At 48.0% G+C, this 23,879-nt stretch overlaps 1 protein-coding gene and 1 long non-coding RNA gene across 5 annotated transcripts in view; one reads left to right on the top strand and one right to left on the bottom strand.

Moving 5' to 3' along the window:
- SIPA1L3 (signal induced proliferation associated 1 like 3) overlaps nucleotides 1-23,879 on the top strand; it is a 218,287-nt gene that overhangs the window by 84,956 nt on the left and 109,452 nt on the right. The window lies entirely within an intron of this gene.
- On the bottom strand, nucleotides 7,008-14,907 carry LOC118907835 (uncharacterized). The gene is made up of 3 exons (XR_005022986.2): nucleotides 14,665-14,907; nucleotides 13,914-14,016; nucleotides 7,008-10,123 (listed from the first exon to the last, which is right to left on the bottom strand). It is a non-coding gene; the product is annotated as an uncharacterized LOC118907835 (long non-coding RNA).

Below are 23,879 nucleotides of genomic sequence, written 5' to 3'. Positions count from 1 at the left end.
ATCTAGTATATTCCTTTTTAATTGGTGAATGGTCCCAAATTCTGAGCAAATTCCTTGCAAACTGTAGGGGAACCGGCATTCACCCTACATGGTAACCAGCACCCTAGGGAACTGGAAAACAGGAGATGGGATTTCATTTGTTCATTCATTTGTTTATGTCTTTACTTGACAAATGTGATTTGGAACACATGTTTTGCAGGCACTGGGGACTCAGGAATGAACAAAACAGACAAGATCCTTGGGAGTGAGGGATAAGGTGGATGAGGATATATACAGCAGAGATGAGCAATGCAGGAAGGGGGCTGACTGGGAGTAATGGGGTGATTTCAGACAGGGTGATCCGGGAACGCCTCTCCGAGGAGGCCCTGAATGGGAGGAATAAGGAAGGTGCCTCACCTGATTCTTCCACTGGCCGGCCCGGAGATCTAAACAAATTATCTCACTTCCTTCTAGGGTTTTGGGAACTGTGGCCAACAGAAAGATGTGTTCCCTCTCTGAGGGGCAGCCCCTACTTATCACTCGTTCATTGGAAATGCCAAGTGGTGCCAGATCTTTGGATATATTTTCCTCAGTTGAAGACAAAAATGAGATATTCTTGCTTCTCCACTAAATAATCCAAGTTATGCTTCATCAGATAATTTTTGGTGGTGTATGGATGGACATATGTTGTTTGTTTTAATTGTATTTATTATGCTACCTTTGTAGCCAAAGATATCAGTTTCTCATTTTGGTGGTAATGCATCCTTTTTAAATAAGTGTGTGTGTGTGTGTGTGTGTGTGTGTGTGTGTGTGTGTGTGTGTGTGTGTGTGTGTAAAGGTTTAAAATATATATATAGAAGCTTAAAAGTGAGTTGATTTAAAGAACATATTAGGTAATGATTGTACAGATGGGACATAGATACAGCTGAAGAGGAAAGGTGGAGCACTGTGACTGCGGTGTGATAAGCACTGTTCTGGCTCAGCCTTCCACTCTTTCTTCTCAGGATCAGGGATTCTCAACCAGGCACCTGGGCTGAGGTTGCCAGTTGATTACCATGGCCATGTGCCCCCATGCCATTTGTGTCATAGTGGGTGCACCAGCCAGGAATACCGGAGTACTTTCAGCTGCAAGAACAGAAAACCCAGCCAGCTCACAGCAGTTTAAACAAGTCAGTTTTGATTTCTCTCCCATAACAACAAACCTGGAGACCCTTGGCTGCTGAGGTTGGTTCAGAGGCTGAGTGGTGTCCAGGCTGGAGCCTCTTGGGTTGGCTTGGCCTTCCCCTCTTGGTTGCAGCGTTGCTCTTGCATCTCCAGCCAGAACAAGGAGAGAAGGGTCAATTCCAGCAGCATGTATTTTCAGTTCTGGACTGCTTCAGCAGGCCCAGAATCTGCCCCAGAAGATTCCATTTACATCTCATTGGCCAGAAATGTGTCAGGTGGCCTCCCCTAGCTCTAAGGTGGGAGACTTCATTTAGATTTCAACCCCCCACCGAGGAGGAAGCCAGAGGAAAAGGGAATTGAGAGTGTCATTTGGGTTAGCCAGCCAACAGTGTCTGGCTCCACAGGAGAAGAAAAATAATAATAATTAACATGAATGGGTGCTGACTCTGTGCCGAGCCTGCCATAAGCACTTTATGTTCATGCTCTCATTCAGTCTTTGCACCCGCCCTATGAAGTCGCTGCTGTGATCGCCCCACAGTAATGACTTGGAAACTGAGGCACAGAGCGGTGAAGCCACTTGCCAAAGAGCAGAGCCAGGGTGGGGACCTTTGCAGTCTCTCCAGAGCCCCCCTTGTCTACTACACTTTGTTGCCTTGTACGAGGTCCTGGGGTCCAATACTGTTGGGTGTCTGAACTCAGTTTAAATTCTTCCAGCAAGGGAGGAGCAGGGCAGCGTATTTTGTCTTTGGGGGAGTTTTGATCATTAAAGAGCTTTCTTGTGACTCACATCTGCTCTGTGTCCCTGCCTCTTACTGGTTCTGGTCCAGTCTTGGTGAGGGGCACCAGCACGCGTCTTCTCCTGGGCAGCCCCTCCTTGCTTGCAGATGGCTGAGAAGATACCTCCTGGCTTCATCTTCCCAGACAAATCATACCTGTGCTTTTAATTATTCTTCCCAGAACGAGGCTTCCGGCTGTGTTTCCTTTCTTGGGGTTCTGCTGGTCAGTTTACTCCATTAGTATGTGCCTCCTCTGTGCCCATCCCTGCAGTGTAGTGGGGCAGCGGAGACAGCCTCAGGGCTGGGAGGGCCCTGCACTCATGGGCTCCACGTCCAGTGAGGGAGGCAGGCCCTCAGTGACAATGACAGCCCAGAGTGGTCAGGGCCTATGGGGAAAGCCCAGGGGACAGACGGTGGGAGCCCAGAGGAGGTGCCGAGCCCAGCCTGGGCATCAATGAGGGTTCCTGGAAGCAGCATTGGTCCCTGGAGGAGGAACAGAAATTCATCAAGAAGCAGTCTCCCCTTCTCCACCTTCCCTTTCTGCACGAAACTCTTAGTATAGCTCTCCTTTCTGAATCTCCGCTCCCTTCCTCTATAATAAAGAAGGGTTTGGGCTTGAGTTCCCATCCATCCATCCATCCGTCTATCCCACAGACTTTGGGCACACCCCATATTTTGGTCCTGTGCTGAGCACTAGGCTCAGAGGCATACCCTCCTGAAGAGGTGATATTTTGAGAAAGCTCTGTAATCAACAACCCAGAATGATGGGAATTTTGGTAGGGGAAGCCACAGGGCAGTGGGGACGTAAAGGAGACACCTAACGCTGCCTTAAGTTTCAGGGCAAGCTTCTTGAAGGAGGCAAAAAGGGGGAAAAAAGTGGGTTGACATGGTGCCGAGGGCACAGGCTCCAGAGCCCAGCTAACCCGAGTTTTAGCCTTTGCTTAGTGTCTGACAAGCCTGAGTGAGGAGCCTGACCCTCAGAACTTCTCTTTCCTCCTAAGGTTGTTTGAGAATTCAAAGATGATGACAAATCTCAAATACATAGAACAGTGCCTGGAACAAAGTTCTCACCTAAGAGATGCAGTAATGATGGTGGTGATGATGGTGGTTCATGTTCATTAGCCCTTGTGGAATGTCAGAGGTCAGGCCTGTAAAAGTGTTTGCCGCTACTCTTATGGTTATTTATTTACCAGGTGTGAGTGTTTGCCTTGTGCCCAGCCCCAGGCTAGCATGGTGCCAGGATATAGCAGGACTGCTGTGCCCCGGGAACAGGGCTTGTACAGATGAGGCCTGGGCCAGAAATCTCCTGGGAGAAGCGAAGGGTTTCCTTCATGTGTATCGGAAACGCAAAGCTATCGGCCTCCCAGTCCCCTTTCCATCTAGTCTTGGGTCTTTGTGCACTGGCCTCTGGCACATGGACTAACCTTGACCTCTGTGACCAGAACGCATGGATGCTCTGCTCAGCCCATCAGCCGAGTTCCAAATTAGACCTGACAGTGTGGTTTATTCTCTGGGATGGAGCTGGGAGGGCAGAGCCCCAGTGGGTGATTCTGCAGGAAGGTTGTCAGCCTGAATTAGCCCAGGCCCTTTGTGCAACCTTGCTGTTTCAACTTCTCTAACTAATAGGGTTTTTCCAGGGTGTTGCTAGCTTCTGAGCCACCTTCTCCAGTCCCCAGGGGCTGAGACTTGGCTGTGGTCCCTAAGGAGCTGTGTTTGATGTGGCCTTGAGGCAGGCTCTGTCAAGGGAGGGGGCTCTGGGCACTGCTGTCCCTTCATCTGTGCATCAGGAATGGAAAGTGGTAATGCCCCAGGGGGTAGTTGTTCCAGCCCCACCCCATGCTTTCCCTGAGGCTCAGTACTGGGGACCGGAGGCCACTGCTTTGCTCCTCACCTCGCAGCCTCCCAGTCTGTGATCATGATTGTCTCTGCCTCTAGCTGCCTTCATTCATTCATAGGAATGCCAGAGGTAGGCAAGATTCTGCTGCAGTAACAAATTAACCCTGAAGTCCTAGCGGCTGCATGCAGCAAATGGCAGTTTCTTACTCGCTGACACAAGGGAGGTCAGATATGAGGGGCTTTCCCTTGTACCTCAGGGACTCAGTCTTGAAGCCTCCTGACTGGAACACACAACCCAGGGTCATCAGGGCAGGACAGGGTGACTGGAGAGTCACACAGTAGCGCTTTGATGCCACAGCCCAGAGTGATACAGTTCATTTCTGCTCACACCCAGAACTGGTTGCATGGCCCTGCCTAACTGCAAGGGCTGGAAATGTGGAGGGCATATGAATACTCAGTGAGCAACAAATATCCTGGCTACAATGGACAGGTATGATATTTATTAAACACCTACTGTGTGCCGGGCCCTTTAAGGGCTCCTGAAATACAGGGGGATTCCTTCCTTCCTGGAGTTCTTATTTCAATGGAGGAAATGGAATCTAAGTAAGTAATTACAGAAACAGCTGTGTAATTACATCTGCACTAAATGTCCAATGGAGGAACCACGAGAGCCTTATCTGAGGGGGGCCTGACATGTTTTGAGAGGTCAGGGGATGTCTGTCCTAAGGACTGACATTTGACAGGAGGCCTGAAGGCTGAGAAGGCCTTAATGGAAAGGGGCAACGTTCCCTTTAGAGGAACAGCACCAGCAAAGTTTTGGAGTGGGAAGGAGCTTGCCTCTGAGAAGGAACTGGAAGAAGCCCCAGCATAACCACAGGATCGTGAGTTGGAGATAGGTGGGGGCAGACCATGCAGGGTCTGCATGGCGTGGGGAAGAGCCTGGTATTTAGCACTCACCTCTTGGAGCTGTTAGAAGAATTGAGCTCATTTTTTCTTTGGACAAATGCTGAATTGTCCCTTTGGCAGGCAGGGTTTCAGATTCTAGGGACAGAGCAGTGAAGAAGATGGACAAATATGCATGCTCTCATGGAGGGGACATTCTAAAGGAGGAGACAGACAATAAGCCAGAAAAACGTATAAGGTCATTTTACCTGGCGAAAATGTATAACCAGTAAATAGGGTAATTGAACAGAGAGCATGCTGGGTGCTGTGGGTGCTTTGGCTACAAGTAGTAGAAAACCCCATCATGCTGGATTAAGCCGTCAGGAAGTGGGCAGGCTCCCCAGCTCCAAGGCTAAGGGTTCTTTGGGCCACCTTATAGGCTGGGAACGTGGTTGCTCAACAATGGCATCGAGGACCCAGGTTCGTTCTGCCACAGCACTGCTGTCCCTGATGTTGTCTTCACTGTAAGGCAGGTCCTGTCCACAGTCTAAGTGTGCCGGTTAAGGACACAGCGGGCAGTCCCAGGTCAGAGCAGAAGCTTGTTCAAACTGTGTATGCCCCCAAGGACCTCTGCTGGCTGCCTCTGTGGGTGACAAATTGTAGGGGCAGTGGGAGAGCAGGGAGGAGCTGCTGCTATAGTCCCGTCCATGGGAGCAGATGGAGGACGGGACAGGGTGGGGCAAGTGGAGGTTCAGGAGGTAGAGTGGACACAGCTCGCTAATGGCATGGTTGCTTGAAAGAAGGCAGCAGACACATGCACGATCAGACACGCACGCACGCACGCTTGGATGTCCACCTTGTACTGTGTCTTATGAGAGCCATAGTGCACATTTGCGTATTATAGGCACTGAGAAATCTTGCAGGGAAGAAACCTGCTTCTCTGACTGTGGAGCCTTCTTATTTTCTGAAAGGCCCTTAATAACATGCTCTGCAGAAAAATTCAAAAAATTTTTCTTTAATAATGATTTTAATTCTTGCTGCACATTAGACTCCTGTGGGGAGCTGTAAGAAACCCCGAGGCCTGCTGGGCCCCGCCCCAGACCAATTCATTAGAATTACTGAAGGTGGAACCAGGCGTGGGATGTTATTTTTTAAAGCTCCCCAGAGGTTTCGAGGGTGCGGCCAAGGGTGAGGACTACTTTATCGTCCTTGGGTGAGCTTCACTTCTGTAAAACTGTGTTTGTTTGCATGCCTGATTATTAAAAGAATACTTAACTTGTTTAAAAAAAGAAACCAAAGGACCCAGAATCCTCTGAGGTAGTTAATCAGTTTTATAAACTGGTGTGTTCCTTCCAAATTTTGTCAATACTCATTCTAAAAAGAAAAAAAAAATACCGTATATGTCTTAAAACAAGATGATTTCCCTTTTTTTTTCAAAGAAGATTTTGTAGAAAGCTCTGGGGCCTCCTTGAAATGTTTAGGATACTACTGCCTACTTATATTTAGTAATTTATTCATTTTGTGACACATTTTAGAACATGATACCAGAAACGTGAGTTCAAACTGTTGGTTGTATCTTCTGACATATCATAAAACATTGTTACACTCTTCGCAGACATCCTTAAATCAGTCGAGTCACTTTTTGAGTTGCCTGTACGTATTTTCACAGTACACCATCTTCACATCCGTCTGAAACATGTATGATGTGGCACTTCCTGAATCTGGCAGCTCGCCCACGCCTTAATAATCCAGTCACATACCATTACACAGTTTTAAAAATATTCCCCTTTTTGTTGTATATTGGTGATCTCTAAAGTAGAGCCACTAATTTACTGTTACATTAAAAAAATAAAGCATGTTTCTTTAAAGACAGTGAAAATGAATAAATGTGAACATAAAAAAATGGTTACATAAGCACTTGTTTTTGAGTGAGACTAATCATTCCAATATGAATAATAAATGACAGTTGATGAAAATTGAATTTCATCCCACACTGTGGCACTTTGCTTCAAGACAGTTTTTCCATTTACCTTGCACATTTTGTTTTTCAGTTTTCAAAATTCCACTTTAATGCCCCTCTACGTATAATTTTTATATCGAATATTTTATTTAAATTAAATGAATGTTGCTTACAATTATTTGTCCCTGTGGCCTGTTTAAGTGACTTATAATGCTTAGAATTGAAGTCAAGCCCTCGGGAATATTTCCTAAGTCTTACAGTAAATGCCTCCTCTTTTATTGTTGCCAAAACTAGCATCCTTTAGTCTTTAGATGCTAAAGTGTCTTTTTCAAACAGCACTTTTTTTTTTCAAAATAAAATTAATATGAAGACTCTGACAGGCGACTCTATTTCCAAGGATCATGCTTTGGAGGAAATCTTGCTTTATATTTGGGTAAATCTTGTATTCAAAATAAATTAATTAGGTTAAACACACACAGTTAGCTCAGTGGTGTTTGACCTTCCTGCTGTGAGCAATAATGATTTGGAAAGCCTGATTCTCTGACTCTCCCAGCTTAATCTCAGCATTGATTAATTCCATTAGCTACCCTCAGAACAGGCATAGCAAAAACGGATGGTAGCAAGAACAACAGCCTGTGTTGGAATCCCAGCCCTTCACGTCCACCTGTGTGACTATGGCCAAGGCACTTAGCCTTCCGGTGCCTCAGTTTCCCCCATGTTCAAACTATAGGTGGTGATACTACCTACCTCATAAAGTGGTTGTGGAGATTCAAGGGTTTAGTGCAGATCCACAGTCCCAGGAGGAACATGACCCCAACCGAGAGACTATGACTGCTGCAGAAATACCAATGTGATGGATGCTCCCCCAGACTCTGCCGGGGAATAAACTCTCTGTTGCCTTTCTGAAATTATCTGGAATTCCAAAACCCATCTGATCTAAGGGGTTTGGAAAGGGATCTGGCAACTGTGTATATGAAGCACTCAGCACAGTGCCTGGCACATAATTAGTGCGGTGTACGTTATTATTATTTAAAGCGCATACCTCACCATCCTTAATCATCATCCTGGAAATGTAGGTGATAGCCGGAGTGACACACCATGGCACACCCACCTCAATGGCCAGAATAAAGGACAACACAGGAGGAGAGGAGGTCAGAGAATTGCCAGGCCATGTAGGGACTGGGGCTTTTTCCTAAATGGGTAGTGGGAGGGTTTTGAGAGGGGGAGGGGCATGATCTGACTCATGTGAATGGAGTCTCCCTGGCCTTGTGTGGGAGCAGCGGCGGGAGGCTGCTAGAGGCTCTGCCCACAGTCAGGCAGGAGACGCGTGGGCGAGGTAGGCAGATCCTAGTCATATTTTGGAGGTGGAGCGGACAGTATGAATGGGGTTGGGGGTGGGGTGCTACCAAGTTTTGACCTGAACACCAGAAGGGGGACGTTGGGTTGAGGACCCCCTGGCATGGAGGTTCTGAAGAAGGCGAAGGTGGTGAGAAGAATCAAGAATACTGCTTTAGGTCTGTTAAAAAAGTTAAGGTGCCTTTTAGACAACTGTGTGAACTTGCTCGGGGGCCACACAATATGCAAGTCTGGAGCTGAAGGGGGAGGTCAGGCTGGAGAAGGAAACAGAGTCCTCAGCAAAGAGATGGAGTTGAAAGCCAGGGGTCCAGATGAGATCACCAGGGGAGGGGTGTGGGTAGAAAAAAGAGAAAAGCTGTCCAGCGTCTTTGGTGGTGAGGAATCAGCAAAGGTGGCTAGGAAGGGGGTGCCAGTGGGAGGGAAGAGAGCAGGAGAGAATGGAGCCCCTGAGACCAGGCAAAGGCCCAGAAATGACTCCTAGGTCAGGTGATGTGAGGGACAAATAGCTGATGGGAGCGGGTTCAAGAGAGGACTTTTTATTTTTTAATTTTTAAAATTATTTTTAAGTTGTTTTTAAAGAACAGTTTTAGATTTACATAAATCTGATCATAATGTAGAGAGTGCCCACAAACCCCCTCTTTTCCCACCACACAGTTTTTGCCTGTTACTTACATCTTGATGAGTGTGATGCGTTTGTTGCAGTTGACCAATACTGACGTAGTCTCATTAGCTGAAGTCCATAGTTGACATTAGGGCACGCTCTTTGGGTTCTGCATTCTGCAGGTTTTCACAGATGTAAGACCCGGAGCCACCGTGACAGTCTGGTGCAGAACAGTTTCGTGGCCTGTGGTCCCCTGTTCATTCCTCGTGCTGTCCCCTCCCCCTGACAGCCTTTGATCTTTTTACTGGAGAGGGATAGGGCCTTGTGTCCACCTCCCCAGCAGACACAGGCCGTGTGAAGGTGTGGCCCTGTGGGTTTTGTTTATTGCCATGTCCTGGTGCTTGGGTCACACCTGACTCAACATAACTGCACAATAAAAATGTGTAAAATTAATGTCTTCTCAGATTGGGAAGGGGTTAGAACTGAAAGGGGCCCTTGGAATCCGAGGCTCTTGCCCCAGGGAGTGGCAGAAATCTGTCTTATGGACAGGGACTTCAGTGCCCCGTGGACTCCCTGGTTGGGATTAGGGGGAAGGAGTGATCAGAACTGTAATCCAGACTCGTGGGTGACCCCAGACCATTTACTGAGTGCCTGGTCTCGTGGGCAGGACTGACACAGCTTCCTCAGCTCTAAAGTGGGGTAATAGCGGTGTTGACCTCGTGGAGCTGTTGTAAGGAGTCAGTGAGGTAATGATGTACAACACAGTAGGTGTTAATAAATGGGAGCTGTTGTTAAAAGTAATAATATTATTACCATTATTCTGACTTCATGGCACTCACCATCTAGTGGGGAAGACAGGTAGCAAATAACCACTCCAATAAACACATAATTTAACGGTAATTAAACTCTAAGAGCCCAGAGTTCCTTGAGAGACTAACAGGGTACAAAGTGGGGATCTTCTTTGAGGCTGGGGGAGGCTAGGAGGGTCTGAGATGGCTTATCCAAGGTGCCAGCAAGTCTAGACTTGAAAGATAAAGAGGAACTTGCCCGGGGTGGACTGGAGGCCAGGGCGTTTTGTGAGCAGGGAGTGCAGCCTGTACAAAGGGCCTGACATGGGACGGAGCTGCGATGTGGTGGAGGCACCAGGGCCCTGCGTGGCCTGAGCAGAGTGATGGGAAGTCAGCAGGCTGGCCGTCCTGGGCCTGCTGGCCATTGTTAGAGATTTGGACTTTCTTCCACAGCTCCAGGGAGCCAGGAAAGGGTTTTATGGAGAACAAATGACACAGTTTGGTTTGGTTTTTAACTTTTGAAAGTATGTACTTTCAAAGCTTGGTGTCCTGACTCCCTTCCTCCCCCAGGACAGTTTGTACCAACTGCTGCAAGCCAGGGTCAGGGTCAGAGATGCCAGTCCTTGCCCACCACATGGCACCCTGAAGCGTGCTGTCTGTCCTCTGGTTCGGTCTGCAGGGCTGAGAGGATCTTTATATAAGGAGCTGGTGCCCTGGTTCCAGACTCATCAGTCCCTAGAAAAGCAGCAGCTTGCTCATCCATCCCAGGCCACCAGGAGGCCTGCAAAACAGGTCACAGCAGCTCTGCCTGCTTCCTCACTGACTCATGATCCCGTCCTCTCAGAGAGGGACCCCGGCCCTCCCCTGCAAAGATGACCTTGTTTCCTCCCAGACCTGGAGATGCCAAAAGTACCCCCTGTCCGTTTCCCTCTTTCTTTTCTAAGATGCCAAGCAACATGCTTCCCTGGATTCTCTCTTTGGGGCCGGGCCCTGGGGAGGGCGGGACAGGGTGGGGAGGGGAGTTCACTGATCACCTTTGTCTCCTCCGCACTGCACAGGTATTTTGTGGGCTAAGAGCTGGGGAGGCCCTGTGCTCCAGCCCCACAGCAAGGGCTCAGAGGAGTCCAGCCCCACTCCAGCCTGGGAATGGTGTCAGATTCCCAGGATGTGGGGAGGCCCAGGTACCCTGAGCAGCTCCTCCAGTCCTGCATCTGGGTAGCTGCTGTGCTTGGAGTGGCCTTGCTGTCTGTCCCTGCCTCTGCTGTACCCATGGCCTCCCCCTCCCAGGGCAAGATGGGCTCTGACCCCGTGGTGAGGGAGCCTCCCTTCTGAACACTTGGGTGCATTGTGTCTCAGGAATCCAACAAAGGAACTGTGGCTTCCTAGCAATGGTGCCCCAGTGGTTGAGATGTTCTTCTAGAGACCCTTAGACCAGGTGAGTGCTTTCCAGGTGTGGTCCTGGCTGCTAAGTATGTTGCAAGTATTGACTTAATCTTCCCAACAACCCTATGAAATAGGTACTGTCCGTTTTACAGATGAGGAAATTGAGGCACAGACAAGTTAGGTCACTGGTCTGAGCCACACAGCTAGAAAGCAGCAGAGCAGGATTCAAACCCAGGCCGTTTGGCTTCATAGTCACTATGCTGTGACTCTGCATGTCCAGTCCCCTGGCACATGCACATACTCTCTTTATGTTACCTGGTTTATTCTTAATTTATCATAATCAGTTTGTTGACTTACAAATTGCCTCTCTATACCCTTTAGCATGAGAACTCCTATTTGATATACAAATTACGTGTCTTGTTTGTTGCTATAAATCCAGCATCCAAAATAGTACCTGGCACATGGGAGCTGCTCACTAAGTGTCTGTTGAATGAACGAACCAAAGTTGCCAGTGACAAGGATGTGGAGAGACTGGATCTGTCATACTTTCCTGGTGGGATGTCAAATGGCACAGCTACTCTAGAAAACAGATTGGCTATTTCTTAAGAATTAAATATGCAACTATCTTACGACCCAGGCATTGCATTCTTGGGCATTTATCCCAGAGAAATAAGATTTAACGTTCACACAAAAGCCTGTACACAATTGTTCACAGCAGCTATATTCATAATAGCCCCAAACCGGGGACAGCCGAGATATCCTTCAGCAGGTGAATGGTTAAACAAACCCTGGAATACCGTGGAAACCACGTCCATACCATGGAATCCTACTCAGCAATAAAAGGGAACAAACTATTCATACATGCACCAAGTTGGATGAACCCAGGGAAATTGTGCTGAGTGAAAAAAGCCAATCCTAAATGGTTACATACAGTATGATTCCATTTATATGATATTTTTAAATGGCAAAGGTATACAGAGAGAGAACAGATAGGTGGTTGCTGGGTTCTGGACAGAGAAGGGGGCAGCTGGGGTTGCAGGGAGGTAGGCAAGGTTATAAAAGATCACCTGAGGCCTCTTTGTGGTAATGGAACTGTTCATATCTTGGTTGTGATGGTGGCTACACAATATACACCATGTAATAAAATTGTATAGAACTGAATACACATGCACACATGAACACAGGGAATCTGAATAAAATCCATAGATTACATCAGTGTCAGGATCCTGGTTATGATATTATACCACAGTTTTGTGGAGTTTTACCATTTTCCACCTGGGTAAAGTGTATATGGTATCTCTGTATTCTGTCTTGCAAGTATATGTGAGTCTGCAATTACTCAGTAAAAATTCTATTTAGAAAAGTTGCCAGTGAGATTGGAGAAGAAGGAGTGGGGGTGGTTCCAGTCAGAGGCGTGGGAGTTGGGCAGGGCAGAGCATGGCCTGTAGGCCATAGGGAGGAGTTTAGAGTTTATCTTGAGAGCCTACTAGGGAAGGTGGTCAGGCACAGGAGTGGCCTGGCCACTTCTGCATTTTAAATAACTGACAGCCAGAGAGAGACAGGGTTGCAGAATCTGGTGAACAGGGGCTACGGCAAGGGCCCCTGAGTGGAGACAAGCAAGCCTGCGGGACAGACAGCCTTTAGGTGTGACCGACCAGCCTCCCGGGGAGGAGATCAGGGTTGATTCCCGGATCCTGACCTGCCTGTCCTCCTCCTTTGGTCGTCCAGTTTCGGGGGCTCAAAAGCTATTTTGTGTATAAAGAAGGTGCCTTGGCTCCAGCCTCATCAATATGGAGAAAGAAGTGGCTTTACAATCACCCCTTGGCCACCACAAGGCCCCAAACACACATGTGTCTGTGGGTCCCCTCCCTGAGATTGGGAACACCGGGAGGGAACAAGGCACTCAGTTAATACACGTCACCCCCCAGCCTCTGTGGCTTGGTTGGGGGTGTGGGTTAATGGGTGCATAGACGTGTCAAGATTCATCAAACCAGTACATTTTGCTGTATGTAATTACATTTCAGTAATTAGATATATGATAAAATAGCTCACATTTATTGAGCCTTTACTCTGTGCCAGGTCCTTGCTTAGCACTTTACACGTGCTAATTTACTTGCTCTGCATAACAGTTCTGTGACATGCTTTATAGATGAGGCAACTCAGGTGAAGCCACTTGTCCATCCAGGGCCACAGGACTACCCAGCAGCAGAGCAGCAACTGGCACCCAGCACCGGCTGACTCCAGGGTCCCCTGACTTCCCCTCATCTCTCTTGAGCTTCCCCTTGATTCTGATGGGGTTGTGACACGCTGCACAGGTGAGGTCTCCTCACAGAGGTCCTCAGGCTGCGCGGCATTTCAGAGAGCCCAGCCATAGTCAGATCTTAGGATAGCCCAGATCCAGAAGCCCGACCTTTGATCCAGGAACAGAGTCTCTGGAGAGCGGGGCTGGGCTTTCTTGTCCTGTCTCATCCTCAGCTGCAGCCAGCTGGGGATTAACCCCCTGCAGCTACCAGAAGAAATAGAACACAGGAAACTGGCTGGCTCAGCTCTTGTGATGAATGAAAGAAATGAAGTAACCCACTGAGGAAGGTTTTCTGGGCCCTTGTGCTCAAAGGACAGTGCAGCTGGCATCAAGGACGTGCTGCCTTCTGGACAGGCAGAGGACAAGCAACTTGAGAGCTGTAAATGCTCCCCATACATTGGGATTTGTTGTCCCTTATTGTTTGTGCCTCTGGTGCCCCAGTTCCCTCTTGCAGAGATGCTTTCCTTGTTTAACAATCAAAAAATGGCTGTCTAGTTTGCAGGTCTCCATTAGGAGGCTTTTAGTTGCAATTAACAAAACCCCCTGACATCATTTGGCCAAATAGTGAAAGCATTTAATGTGTCTTAGAAGACCAGAGGTGGGTGGGTGTTAGGGGGGTGGGATCAAAAGCTCAAGCGTCTGTCATCAAGGACTGAGGACCTCAGCATTAGCTTTCTCCTAGATACCCACACAAGCACACACACACACACACACACACACACACACACACACACACACACACACACACACACACACATCTATGTAATATATATGCCTCTTTGTCCCAGGATGGCTGCCAGTGATGATCAGGGCCACTTGCATTCTTGTCCACAGGCATCAGGAAAGAGAGAAAATGGCCCATTCATTATGGGTCATAAATACTTACTGTTAGTCCATGATTGGGCCAGCTTAGGTCATGCCCCCCCTCACCAGGCCAATCAAACCACGAGATGAACGCTACGCCCAATTTCCTTTGACCAGTTTGGGTCCTGGACAAGAGGGGAGTCGGTGTTAAGTAGACAACCAAATGCCTGTCCCAGCTGGGGAAGCTCCCAACTCAGGCGCCGGCCAAGGCTCACTTAGGTTAACAAACTGTGTCAAGCCCAACAGATCATGGCATTTGAGAACAAAAAAGTGTGGTTTTCTTCTGAAGAAGCAGTGATTTGTGTCTAGTTGCCGCCTCTGCCTCTTCTTCCACCCTTACATAACCCCACAAATGGAGGCAGGTCGAGTCTGGCTCCCGTGACTGTTTGTCTGTCAGGGGAAACAACGTGAGCCACTTCCCTTGTCCCTGGTCTGTTTTTTGTGGTTACTTTTTCCTTCTTCACCCTCCTCTCCTGCTGTCCCCTGCTCTGAGGTGTTTGTGGTGTGTCTATAGCTCCGTACAGATCCTTGCGAGTATGTATACTGAGGTCTGAGAAAAGAGCTGCTAGAAATGGTTTTGGGCTCCCTGTCTCATTCCTCCTCTTTCTTCTGGTTTTTCTGAACAGCATGATTTTGAGATCAACCATGTTGCTCTGTGTGCTCCAGGGTGTCACGTCTGCCCACTGAACAGTTGTACGTGATGTGCACTGCCAGTCCTCTATTTCTAGTCCCCCATGCCACAGCAGACAGTGCCTCAGCGGACACGCAAGTACCTGTGTCCTTCTGGACTGCCGGGGTTTATATCCGTGGGCCTCGCTGTGACAGGAGACGGGCATTCCATCTTCCCCCTGGGTAGCCAGGCTGCTGCTGTCCCCAAGCACAGGAGGATCCAGCTTATCACCGTTCGCTGCTCTTCTGCTTCCCCCCTGCTGCCTCATCCTATACTGTGCAGCTTCCTCTTCCCTGAGTGGTCCGTTCAGAGGCAAGGCGAGGCAGGAAGGCACGGTCTTTGGGGCAGGCTCTGGAGCTGGATGGCCTGGATCGGAACCCTGCCCCTGCCCTCTAGCCTGGCAAGTTGCTTAGCCTCTCTGAGCCTCAGAGCTTCCTTACATAGAAAGTGGGAATGATGATAGTGTCTATATCCTAAGGTATTTGGGGGAATCAGTGAGATAAATCAGATAAAGCACTTCAGACAGTATCTAGTATTGATAGGACAGGAAGACACCAGCAGTTATCACAGTGCCATCCTTACCACCGAGTGTTTAAAGCTTCTAAAATTTCAAATAATTCATCCTCTCTTTTCTTTTAATTCCTATCAGAATGTCTGCCTGTGGAGGCTTTCCTGGCTTCTCTCTGGTGGCTCCTCAGGAACCATGACAGACTATGTAATGAAACTTGGGAAAAAGCAAATCAGGCCTGGGTAGATTCCTTTCTCCCTCATTGGGTGGGTGGCATATGTTCATTTCCATTTATGCGGTTTTAGCTCTAATTTTTAAAAATATATGCGACTTTTTAAAAATTTGAACATTGTGAAAGTATACTTTTATATATAAGATATTATTTTGTATGTATATATTATATATATGTATATAAAAATATTTTTTGTAAGTATATATATAGTGTGTGTGTGTATGTATATATACATACACACACACATTATATATATGTACTTATGTATAAAAGTGTACCTTTCTCTGCACCCCACCCCCCGTCTCACTTTCCAGAGATGAATGTACTGTTGTAAACAGTTTGCTGCGTGGCCATATTGTTAAGGGGGTGGATTCTGGAGCCGATGACCTGGGCCTAATCCTGGCTGCACACACTTACTGTCCATGTAACGCACTGTATTAGTTTGTTCTTGCTGCCATAACAAAGTCCCACAGATTGGGGTGATTTAAACAACAGAGATTTATTTTCTCAAGCTCTGGAGGCTGAAAGTCCAAGATCAAGATGCCAGGAGGGTTGCTTGCTTCTGAGGCCTTCTTGGCTTGCGGGGGCGGCTGCCCTGTGGCTCTGTCTCCACCTGGTCATCCCCTGTGCACATGTGCACCTGAAGTCTGTCTTTGTGTCCTCATTTCTTTTTATAAGGAAACCAGTCAGATTGGATTAGAGCTCACCTAATGGTCTCTCTTCAAATTTACCTCTTTAAGGGCCTTATCTCCACATACAGGCACATGCTGACATATTGGGGGGTAGGACTTCAACATGAAACTTCGACCGTCAGTGCCTGTTTTCGCACCTGTAAAATGAAGACAGTAGCTGTATCTACCTTACGGAGTTTTATGAACATATATAGCATATAGATAAAGTGCTATATTCATGTTTGTACTTCTAATGGTACTGGAAACACTGAGTCCATGGGTGGGCATGGTATCCATTTAGTTATATGAAAAGTTGCCTTCAAAGAAGATTCTGCTGATTTGTACCTCAACCAATGGAATAGGAACCTCTTTTCTCTTACCTGTTAGTTCTGTTTTATTAATGGAAAACTTGAGATGTTTACAGAGGTAGAAAGGAGAGTGTACAGAGCCCGCAGGTACATAATTGTCACCAGTTCCCATAGTAATCAGCGCAGGTCCAAGCTTGCTTCATCCATCCCCCTGCCTGTGGGTTATTTTGAAGCAGATCTGAAACATGTCATTTTGCTTTGGGGGGTTTTAAACTTCACGTGCACAGTGTGCCAGGACAGTGTGGGAGGGAGGAGGACCTTTCATAAAGTGACCCTTGGTTTGTGTGGCACTTTTCCCCTCCAAGTGCCTCTTTTCCCTTTGTTCTCAGATGCCCCTAAAACATAAGCAGCGCAGGTGTATCTGTCAGGAAAAGAGAATCCACTCGAGGTATTTCAGGTAAAGGGAATTCAACACAAAGAACTTAATTAGATGAGTGGTGGAGGAGCAGAGGGACCAGACAAGGTCAGGGAAGCAGTCCTGAGATGGACACCCAGAGCTGGAGAGATGTGAGGGGGAGTTGGTAGCATCAAAGCCCAGGGCATGGGGGTGCCTCAGGTGCTACAAACATTAGAGGGTAGGAGGGAGAACCACCCCAGCTTCTTACCACCTTCACCTTCTGGGCTTCTGCCACTGTCCCCCATTGACTGTAGTCCCCTGCGATGCACAGCAGGGCAGGAGGAGGGTGGGCAATGGACTCCCATTATATTGATAAGAAAACTAGAGGGTCTAACTGGCCTGGTCAGGGGCACAGTGCTTAGTGATAAGCACCATCCTGGGCCCTGTGGTCCCTTGTTACCAGGGAAACCTGAGGCAGCCCACTGGACATTGCCTGCCCGCTACTGATCACTGTGCCCGGGACAGGCCTCCCTCGGGAGGCTCAGGGCTGTTTGCCCATAGTTAAGAATTCTTTTGCTGGAGGAATCTTCCCGGAGCTTTCCCACCCCATGCCCCAAGCAGACACTCCCTTATTCTTGTCAGAGGACTGGGCTGTGCCCCGACCTAAGGAAAGCCCTCCAGAGGATATTTATTCAGTGCTAGCAGAGTGGTTCTGCTTGCCTGGAGGGTTCTGAGTGGTGGGGTGTTCTCAGAGAACCCCTGTGTGAGGCATCAGTGTCCCAGGCCAGAGGGACGTCACACCACTGAGCAGCACCAACTGGCAGTTAGTGGGCAGTTGCATGCAGCCGGGCACTGGGCATGTAGGGGTGGAAGGTGTACAGGGCACCATCTTGGAGCTGATGCATCACAGAGGTGGGGGAGCCTAGGAGAGAGCGGTGGTGCTGGGTAGGCAGGCAAGGAAGTTAAACTGTACATGACCAGTAAATAAAAGTGTAGGAGGTCAGTCATGTAAGAGAGCCCCAGTCAGAAACCACAAGGACTGCTAACATTAACTGAGTGTTCTTGGAAAGCAGGCCTTGTTTCAAGAGGTCAACTTACTTGATTATCATAATAATCCTGTGAGGTATGTACTACTAGTAGCCCCATCTTAGAGATGAGAAAGGCAGAGAGTTAGAAAACTTACCCAAGATCACACATCTAGGGAGTCCATACTGCTAGCGGGAGGAATAGCAGCTGCCACTCCTGGTGGTTGCCTGTGCCAGGCTCTGTCTGCTCTAAAAGGTTTACGTATTGTTGTCTCTTCAGGTCAGCCCTGCGAAGGGAGGTACTTCTCTTATTTCCATTTTATAGATGAGGTGACTGAGGCACAGACCAGCTAAGTGACTTGCCCACAGTCATGCTGCAGAGTTGGAATTCCAACCCAGGCAACCTGTGTTCAGAATCTGTGCTTTTACTGGCTGCACTGCATTGAGACAAAAATAAGAACTAAATCTGCTTGCAGGGCACTTCATATTGTATTACTTCAGACTTTGTCTCATCAGAGGAGAGCCAAATCATGGTAGCCATTTGACTGGAAGGAAACAGGGTGAGAGGCTGATGGTGATCGCAGCTCATGTACACCGTGCCATCTCCAGGTCCTGTGCCCAGCATTCTACCCATACGGATGTGGAAGCTGCCTCCAGAGCCCTGGGAGGTACATATGGATGACACTGAAGCTCTGAGGGTGAGGTGTTCTTGTTTGGAACTGGGAGGTAGTATGGCTGGCACTTAGCTGCTGGTGTGTGAGACCGTAGTGCCTGTGCTCTTGGCTACTGCACACTGTCTCCAGGGACGTCATTCAGAGGCACTCGCCAAACACTGACTGTGTGCCTACCATGCCAGGCACTGCAGGTGCTGAGACAGCAGTGAACAAAGCTGACATTAATCCTAACCCTCATGGAGCCCGTGGTCAGGTATTTGGTCCAAGCCAAGATGACATTTCTCTGCTATTGTCCATTCAGATTGCCTCATGTTACCTGTGCCATACTGATTTCTAAATATTTTTATATCTCAGCCTGGAATATAAGTAACAGGAACTCAACTTACAGTGGCTTCTTTAGCCAGAAGCCCAGAGAAAAGGCATTTCTGGGATGGGTTCAGCAGCTCCAAGTGTCAGGGCCCCAAGTGTATGCTTCTGAAATCATTTTCGGCCCTTCCTCATGGTTGCAAAATTGTTGCTGTGACTCCCAGTATCACATCCTCTCAGCAGTCTTGAGGCAGGAAGCAGGGAGCTAGCCAGGACCGCAGTACTGCTCTTTTGTCAGAAATCTCTGCCCCACCCCACTTTCTAGCAGACTCCTCAGCTGGAAAAGCTAATGTGTATGGCTTTTTCAGCCTCAGTGTTGACAGGTGAGCAAAGGAGAGGGAAGTTGGAATGCTGTGGGGAGGCCAGGGTGAGTGTTTGCTCTGGCTTGGTAAATGAGCTCTGCCTTCCACTCAAGCCTGGCCCCAGGTGTCTCTCTTCCTGCCATGGAGTTTTATATATTTATTCATACAACAAGGCAGGGGAGCGTAGAGGTTAAGAGCCTGGACTCTGGAGTCCATCTGCAAGGTTTGAATCCAGCTTTGTCATTTACCAGCAGTGTGACGGTGGACAAGTTACTTCATTCTGTGCCTCGATTTTCTCATGTATAAAATGGGGATGATAATAGTCTTAAAAGATTATTGTGTGAATCCCATGAGTCAGTACGTGGAAAGTGCAGAGAACAATGCCAGGCACATAGTAGACCCCGTGTAAACGTTAGGCAGTTTGATTAGCATTCTCCCATTCATCCGATGAACTTGACATCTCTTCTTGCCAGCACTCTTGGGGATGCAGGAGAGTATGCATGACACCTAAGAGAGCTGGTCTTGTAGGGGCAGGTGCGTGTACATGCAGCTCCCAACAGGAATGCCAGGTAGACAGCCTTTCCAGATACATCAGGGCAGAGGATGGGCCCGATGAGAGGGCCCCAAGGGCTTCCCAGGGTGGTGGTACCAGATACTGGGGAGATCCAGGAAGGCATCAGTCACCCTGAAGGTGGCTTGGGAAGTAGACCTAAGGAAGAGGAAGTATTGGTGTGCTGTTAACTGCAGGCAGAACACAGGGCCAAGGCAAGGGAGGCAGGAGGCTGCTCCGGGTACAGAGCAGTTGGGAATTAGTGGGGAGTCCTGGGGAGTGTTTGGCTTGAGTTGTAGCTAGTTTGCATAGACAAATCATCTTTGAATCCAAGTTTTAAAATAAAAGGTTTTCTAGAGTTGATGGACCCTTTTGGTCATGAGGGGAGGTCATTGGAAGAAATGCGCAGCCTCCGTGCTGGTGATAATAGAAGCACAGTTGGGCACTCACCCCCAGGCGCCATGCCCTGTGCTTTGCATCCATTCCTCATTGAACCCTCACAGCCTCCTGTGAAGCTGATGGTGGCGTTCCCACTTCCCAGAAGGGATGTGTGCATTCATTCGTTGCTCCTTCAGTGGGTGTGTATTGAGCACCTGCCACCAGCCCAGCACTGTTCCAGGTGGTGGACAGTGAGCAGTGAAGAGTCCACTTTCTATGGGGCTCGTGTTCCTGGTGTGAGGGATGGACAAGCAAACTACTAAATGGAGAAGTGGACTAAAGTCAAGGTTTCTCCAAAGCTGGTACTCTTAACTGAAATTCAGGTGCTCCTGTGAAGTGGTTAAGAATACAGGCTCACATTCCTGTCTTATCTCTTCCTGACTTTATGTGACCTTGAGCTAGTGACCTCCCCTGCAGAGCTTCAGTGTCCTTATCTGTAATGAGGATCTGGGTAGGACCCTCTATCAGTCAAGATACTCTGCTACAGGTAACAGAAAACCAGTAAGCAGTGGCTTAAATAAGGCAACAGTTTCTTGCATATAGAAGGAAAGGGAGTGTGGGTAGCCTGGGGCAGGACCGCTGGCTGGGAGAGTGGGCTTCTTCTGACTCTTTGCCCTGCCATTCTCAGCATGTGGCTTGCAGCCTCATGAGCACAAGATGGCTGCCAAACCTCCTGATATGAATCCACATTACAGGAAGGGAAAGAATGGAAGAGGTGTGCTGGCTAAGGCTCCTCTTTTATTGCAGAGCAGTAGCTTTACCAGACCCCTTCCCTCACCCCCAGGAGATTTCGACTTAACCTCTCATTGGCCAAATGTGACACATACTTAGCCATACAGGAAGGGAACCCGGGGAAGCAAGCTTTGCGGATAGGCATTCCACTGCCCCAGACAAGTTCTGTCTCTCGAGGAGAGGAGAGCAGGTTTGGATTTGACAGCCCGCAGTGGAGTCAGTGCAGCCACAAGTATGATGCTCTCAAACATGGTGCCTGGAGCCGGAGAAGCCCCTGTGGAGGGTGGCACTGCTCTCACACTGAGGGCCAGAATCCTCCTGCTTGTTGGCAAGAAATGCCACCACTTTGGGCCCAGTTTTCTCATCTGCCCATTGGAACTGGTGCTCCTTGCCTTCGGGTCTCCTGAACAGCACCAGTAAATCTATGAAAACCTCGATTGGGAAGGACTTTGAGATACATCACCCCACCCCCACCCCCAGAAGGCTGGAGCTGGCTTTTGTTTGGAAAATTGTCAGGTTTTCTTAAAGCTGAACCCAGCCCTACCAGCTGACTGTCTGCCCAAACAAACTGCCTGAAATGGCTCATTCGGTCATCTGTTCCCCTCTAGTCGGAACAGTGTGGGGGCAAGAACAGAAGCAGTGACCCACACCTCTGTGACCAGCACTCAGCTCAGGACTGAATGCTTTGGAGCTGCTCTTCATGTGAGGAAACAGCCAGATCTTTCTAGTCTGGCCCTTTCACTATATCAGCACCATCCCGTTCTGGGAGACAACATTCCTATCCAAGGGGATGGCTACCCCAGCCTCCTAATGGGACTCTGCAGCTGCTCATCAGGTTCATTATCTACACGGGTCACTGCTTCCTAACCTGGGATGTTAGTCAGCTCCTGATTCCTAATCACTCTGGGGTCTTTGCACCTGCTGTTCATCTGTCTCCCTCACCTGCCACCACCCCTTTTCTTAGCCAAATTCACACCCTTCAGGGCATAGTTTAAAAACACCGCCTCTTCCATGAAGCCTTCCTTGACACACACACACACCCATTCTGCAGCACCCTGTTCCTTACCTTCATCCGCTCTTCCTTTTTTTAATCTTGCTTTACACTCACATTTACTTGGTAAGTGCACTCAATTCATGTGTGTCTCTCCCTGCAGCCCAAGGGCAGAGACAGGTCTACCTTGTTCACTGCTTTATAACATAGTAAAATCTCAGGAAATAATTCATCTAGTGAATGGGAATCACTTGAATGAGTGAAAATGCTTTGTTCCCCTAATTTTGAAAACACACTCATTAAAGGTAATTCAGGAAAATACAAGAAGATATAAAGAAGACATTTTCAAGAATCATTGGTAGTCTCAGCACCAAGGGATAACCCCAATTAACATTTTAGAGTATTTTTTCCCAGACTTTTTTCTGTGGCAGCATCTGCATGTATATATATGTTTATTGTCATAAGGACATACAATAATTTATTTAACCATTTCTTCTGTTAAGGTTGGTTCTATTTTTTGCTTTATAACCAATGCCATGAATTTTTTTCTTCATCTCTATTATTTCTTTGGGATCAATTCCCAGAAGTAGCATGACTGGTTCAGAGGGTAAGAACGTTTTTAAAAGCTATTGCCAGATTGCCTCTAGAAAGGTTCCATCAACTGAACATTTTTTTAAAAAAAGAAAAAAGGTTCCTGGGAGTGAGTGGCTGATTTCCTAGTGTCCGGGGCTGCCAGAGAGCCCTCCCCTAATCTCCTCCGGGCCCAGTGCCCCCTTCCGGCCTGTCTGCCTTCGCTGTGAGTACACATTCCGCATGCAGTCCCGGGCAGGCTGTAATGGGTTGTGGAAGCGGAGCTGCAGGCCCTCGCCATCTGCCAGCTGGCTCTTCTCCAGGCTTTGCACCCAGTTGAGGGTCAAGACTGGAGCCCTTTTGGAGCCCTTTTAGAGCCCGCTGTGGTATCACTGCAGGGCTGGAGCTCGGGTGCACCCTTTTAACGGAAGCTTGGACGCTCTGGAGGCCCTCCTGCATTTCTCAGGTGGGTGTGGGTCCCTTCCCCTTTGTCCCCAACTGTCATGTGGTGAGTTCTCCTGAAACTGCTGTTGTTTGTGTTCATACAGATGAAGTGGCCCTGCCGGTTCTTGGAATCTTTTATGGGAGAGAGTGAATTTTGAGCCAGGGGAGTGAGAATGACTAGGGTGTGCGTGTGTGTGCGTGCACTCACAAAGGCATGAAATTCATTCTCAGGTCTCCAATCCCTCCAAAGAGATTTAACAGCTGAGACTGTTAAATACATTTATTTTTTTTAATTACATATGTACTATGTTTCTTAAGAAATTCATTGTTTAAAAGTTCATACAAAGTGAAACACTTTTTGAAACTTTGTTACTTACGGTGAAACATAAAATATTTATCAGATGTAAACACAGTTCAGTGAGCAGTTACAAAGCAAGCGCTCCCTAAATCAAGTGAACAGTTACAAAGCAAAGTAACCCCTAAATCAAGGAAGAGAACTTGGTCAGTACCTCAGAAGCCTCTGTGCACCCCCACCATGAGAAAGAACCCACTGCCTTCCCCAGAAGCCACTACTCTCCTGACTCCCATGGTCACGATTTCTTGCTTTTCAAAGGGTTGGTCACCTATGTGAGCAACTCTAAATAACAGGGCTCCATTCTGACCATTTTTGAACTTCATGTAAATGGAACTGTAAACTGTATACATGGTGTTCCATGTCTGGCTTTTTTGTCTAGAATTATATCTGCGAGCTGCCTTCTGGTTTTGATGTCAGTGCATTTCTGTTACTAAAGCACATTCCACTGATGCAGGTAAGCTTTATAGATTTTTGTATTTGCGCATTTTGTTTGATGAGTTTTAGAAAGAAATATAATGAATCCAACACTGATACTCTTAAGGCCTTAGTAAGTGAGTTGGTTTGCAGGACCACCTTACATAAATAGTACGGGTGGTCTGTGGTCGTGCTGAAGTGGAGGTGTGTGACTTTGGAAAGTTTGGGAGCTTCCCAGTTGAGGATAGGATGATCACGTGCACACACACCCCATCACGCCCCTCTCCCTGGGGTAACTGCTTAAGGCCTTCCAGATCTTGATCTGCATTGACCTAGGGGGA

This window comes from Manis pentadactyla, chromosome 15 (genome assembly GCF_030020395.1).
Source record: "Manis pentadactyla isolate mManPen7 chromosome 15, mManPen7.hap1, whole genome shotgun sequence".
In the NCBI taxonomy this organism is placed as follows: Eukaryota; Metazoa; Chordata; class Mammalia; order Pholidota; family Manidae; genus Manis; species Manis pentadactyla.
Note: the sequence above shows the minus strand (reverse complement) of the source record. Positions and strands in the feature narration are given on the sequence as shown.